A 5,070-nucleotide genomic window follows, 5' to 3' on the forward strand; every position below is an offset into this window, starting at 1 on the left:
TGGTGTGCTGCAGTTCATGGGGTCGCAAAGAGTCAGACATGACTGAGTGACTGAACTGAACTGAGCAAGGGGTTTGGACACAGATAATGAGGAGGACAGGCTCCCTTTGCTATGCAAGTGCAGGAGCAGAGGTTCTTCAGAGAGCATGGAAATGGCCTTGGGAGGAAGTGGAGAAGTGGGGACAAAGAGTTCTCAAGGGTGAAGGCAAAAATGGTGATGATACAAAGTCATTTGTCTACCTGATCCTCCATCCTGTTTCCAGGACAGGGCTTGGCACTGGTCAAATGAATGGATGAGTGAGTGAATGGATAGATGATTAGCAAAAACTGCAACTGGGGCTTCCTAGGTGGCTCAGTGGTAAAGAATCTGCCTGCCAATGCAGGAGACATGGGTTTGATCCCTGATCCGGGAAGACCCCCCATAAGCAGAACAACCAAGCCTGTGTGCCACAACTATTGGTCCTGTGCTCTAGAGCTCAGGAACCGCAACTGCTGCAGCCCACATGCCCTGGAGCCTGTGCTGCAACGAGAGAAGCCGCTGTGATGAGAAGCCTGCCCACCACAACTGCAGAGTAGCCCCCGCTCACAGTAACTACAGCAAAAGCCTGAGCAGCAACAAGACCCAGCACAGCCAATAAATCCATAAATTAAAGCATTTAAAATAAAAAACACCTGCAGCTGCTAAATAGACGTTTCTCTAAAAGGCATATGAAAGTGAAAGTCACTCAGTCGTATTCAACTCTTTGTGACCCCCATGGACTATACAGTCCATGGAATTCTCCAGGCCAGAATACTGGAGTGGGTAGCCCATCCCTTCTCCAAGGGATCTTCCTGACTCAGGAATTGAACTGGGGTCTCCTGCATTGCAGGCGGATTCTTTACCAACTGAGCTATGAGGGTATCCCAAAAGATGGCATATGGACGGCCAATAAGCACATTAAAGATGCTCAACATTGCTAATTATTAGAGAAATGAAAATCAAAACTACAGTAAGGTACCACCTCATACCGGTCAAAATGGAGAACTTGTGATACAGTACAGAGAACTCAGCTTGTTGCTCTTTGATGACCTAGATGGGTGGGATGGGGGGTTGGGGAGGGAAGTCCAAAAGGGAGGGGATATATGTATACATATAGCTGATTCATTTCATTGTACAACAGACACTAACACAACCTCATAAAACAATTATGCTCCAATTAAAAAAAGAGTCTACAAATAAATGATGGAGAGGGTGTACAGAAAAGGGAACCCTCCTACCCTGTTGGTGGGAAGGTAAGTTGGTACAACCAGTACGTAAAACAGTATGGATGATCCTCAGAAAACTAAAACTAGAGTTGCCATATGGTCCAGTAAGCCCACTCCTGTGCATATATCCAGGCAAAACCACAGTTCAAAAAGATACATGCACCTCTATAATAGTGCTCACAGCAGCACTATTCGCAATAGCCAAGACAAGAAAACAAATGTCCATCGACAGATGAAAGGATAAAGAAGATGTAGTATATATTTATGGAATACTGCTGCTGCTGCTGCTAAGTCGCTTCAGTCGTGTCCGACTCTGTGCGACCCCATAGACGGCAGCCCACGAGGCTCCCCCATCCCTGGGATTCTCCAGGCAAGAACACTGGAGTGGGTTGCCATTGCCTTCTCCAATGCAGGAAAGTGAAAAGTGAAAGTGAAGTCGCTGAGTCCTGCCCGACTCTTGGCGACCCCATGGACTGCAGCCCACCAGACTCCTCCATCCATGGGATTTTCCAGGCAAGGGTACTGGAGTGGGGTGCCATTGCCTTCTCCATATGGAATACTACACAACCATAAAAAAGAATGAAATAATGCCTTTTCCACAACATGGATGGACCTAGAGATGATCATACTAAGTCAGACAGAAAGAGAAAGACAAATACAGTATGACATCACTTACATGCGGAACCTAAAATGTGAACCTATCTACAAAACAGAAAGACTCACAGACACAGAGGACAGACTGGTGATCGCCAAGGCGGAGGGGGCTGGGCAAGGGGCGGAGTGGGAGGTTGGGTTAGCAGATGTAAGCTATTATATATACACTGGGTGAACAACAAGGTCCGACTGTACAGTACAGGGAACTCTATTCAATATCCTGTGATAAACCATAATAGAAAACACATGAAAAAGATGTACATACATATATATAACAGAATCACTTTGCTATATAGTAGGGATTAGCTCAACACTGTAAATCAATTACAATTTAAAAAAAAAAAAAAAAGCTGCAGCTCTCAGTGAGGATGAAGGCAGCGGGGCAAAGCAGAGAGAGACGCAGGGGAGAGAGTAGGAGGGCACTCAGGGCCCCGCCTGGAAGCGCAGGGGACTCCAGGTGAGGGCTCCAGAGCCAGAAATCCTTGGTGAGAACTGAAGGTTAAACTCTCACTCGACTTAAAGTGACCCCAGAGCCCTGGCTGATTTGAGACAAGATGAAACACCTACCTGCAAACAGCATCAAAGAGCCAATGAACTGCAGGAGACACTTCACGATTCTCTTGAAACTTGTGGGTTAGAGGGATTTGAGACAAAAAGAAAATGGTGACACAATTTAAAGAAAAAGGGGAAAAAAATGAGCATGTCTCTTCGCTTTCCCCACCCGTAGATCCAGGAAAACTGGCCAGGTCAGGCCCTTCAGCCACATCATCATTTTAAAATGAAAATCCAGCCCAGCCTATGAGCAGGCATTTTCCAAATGGCTACAGAACTCCTGCACCTTCCAAAAATACCTCTTCATGCACCTCCTGCCAGAGAAGGAGGGCCACATGCCCAGGCTGGAACTAACCCACTGGCCTTCCTGAGCCCAGGAGTTGCCCCTCCCGTGTTCTGCAGGCCCCAGATACAGGAAATGCCCACTGCCTCATGGGGAAACCTAGCCAGACAGCTACTGGTGCTGAGCCCAAGACTGGGAATAGAGCAGCTTCTGATTCCACTTGCAACAGAGATGATGTGACTTCCAGGAGTAGTTGCCAAACCTCGCTATGCATGTAAACCACCTGTGCAGCTTTGACACCGGGCCTCTGGTCAGCTTCATAAAGCAGAGGCTCTGGGGGAAGGATCCCCCTGAATCCCAAGGGAAAGAGGCGGGGGTAGTGACGGGGAGGTGGCACTTCGGGAACATCAGAAAGGCTGGTGGACGATATTCTGTTTCCTGAATTGAGGACTATCTGGTTTGTTCACTTTGTGAAAATTCATCAAACTATACACACATGTGCACTTCTCTGTACATTTATTACACTTCAGTTTAAGAGGGAAAAAAAAGCTCCCAGGTCAATCCTGCTCCCCTACCAGGTTTCAGACCTGAGCTGGAGGTTCAGGATGAAGGGTTTAGGTTACACAAAAGAGAGAAGCTAGGGGGGACTTCCTTTGTGGTCCAGTGGTTAAGAAGCCATCTTCCAATGCAGGGGATGTGGGTTCAATCCCTGGTTGGGGAACTAAGATCCCTCAAGCCTCAGGATAACTAGAAACTCACACACTGCAACTACTGAGCCCTTGCACTCTAGAGCCCGTGCTCTGCAACAAGAGAAAAAAAAGAGAGAGAGAGAGGCTGGATGCTTTCGAGTATTGGCTGGAGTAGGTACAGGATCTGCCTCCCTTCTTAAGCAAGTCTGTGACCCTCAGCAGAGAAAAGCTACACAGAAGGCAGTTAGGAGGGGCTTTCCAGGTGGTACTAGTGGTGAGCAACCCGCCTGCCAAGGCAGGAAACATAAGAGAGGCAGGTTCAATCCCTGGGTCGGGAAGATCCCCTGGAGGAGGAAATGGCAACCTGCTCCAGTATTCTAGCCTGGAGAATTCCATGGACAGAGGAGCTGGTGGGCTACAGTCCATAGAATCACAAAGAGTTGGACACGACTGAAGCAACTTAACACATTAACAGCACATTCTTTCCTGTGACTTTGGTTTTCCCTCCCTGGTTAAAGAGGCTGCGCAGGCTACCAGTTTCTTGCCACCCTCCCAGGTCGCTTACCTGCTACTCCTACAGGATCTGGGGGACTCCAGCACATGCAATTTAACAACGTCCAGCACCAGTCACTCTTCTAAGTGCTGAGCACAGAGCAGTGAACAAGTCAATCTCCAATGCCCTTTGGATTACATTTGTTAACAATAAAACAGCCAAGTTATAGAGTCGGACATGACTGAAGTGACTTAGCATGCATGCATGCGTTGGAGAAGGAAATGGCAACCCACTCCAGTGTTATTGCCTGGAGAATCCCAGGGACAGAGGAGCCTGGTGGGCTGCTGTCTATGGGGGTCGCACAGAGTCTGACACGATTGAAGCAACTTAGCAGCAGCAGCACCAACCAAGTTATTTTTACCAGCAAAATGGATTAATCCAGGAGCAGCAAAAATCGCACTTTGGGATGTGCAACCGTTGCGGGAGAATGGTCTCATTCCAGGTCTCGGGCAAGTCCCTGGGACCAGCCCCAGGTGAGGGTCTTTGGCTTTGCATAGGAGAGAATTCAAGAGTTACCATAGTAAAATGAGAGCAGGTTTATTTAGAGAGATACACATTCCATTGGAGAAGGCAATGGCACCCCACTCCAGTACTCTTGCCTGGAAAATCCCATGGACGGAGGAGCCTGGAAAGCTGCAGTCCATGGGATCGCTGAGGGTCAGACATGACTGAGTGACTTCACTTTCACTTTCATGCACTGGAGAAGGCAATGGCAACCCACTCCAGTGTTCTTGCCTGGAGAATCCCAGGGACGGGGGAGCCTGGTGGGCTGCCGTCTATGGGGTCACACAGAGTCCGACACAAGTGAAGCGACTTAGCAGTAGCAGTACACATTCCATAGACAGAAAGTGAAGTGTCTCAAAATGCACAGTTTTTTAAGAATAAGACAATGATGTAGGCTGCTGGCTCTTCCTTTCATGACCGATTTCTCTGTAGCATGCAATCCTGTTTGATCGCACCCTTCCCACAGTGGAACTTCTTTCAGAACTGGAGTCAATTCTCTCAAACTCTCCCACTGCTTTCTCAACTAAATTTATATAACATCCTAAATCATTTATTGTCTGGTCAACAATCTTCACAGCACCTTCATCAAGA

This window comes from Bubalus bubalis, chromosome 24 (assembly GCF_019923935.1).
Source record: "Bubalus bubalis isolate 160015118507 breed Murrah chromosome 24, NDDB_SH_1, whole genome shotgun sequence".
NCBI classification, from domain to species: domain Eukaryota; kingdom Metazoa; phylum Chordata; class Mammalia; order Artiodactyla; family Bovidae; genus Bubalus; species Bubalus bubalis.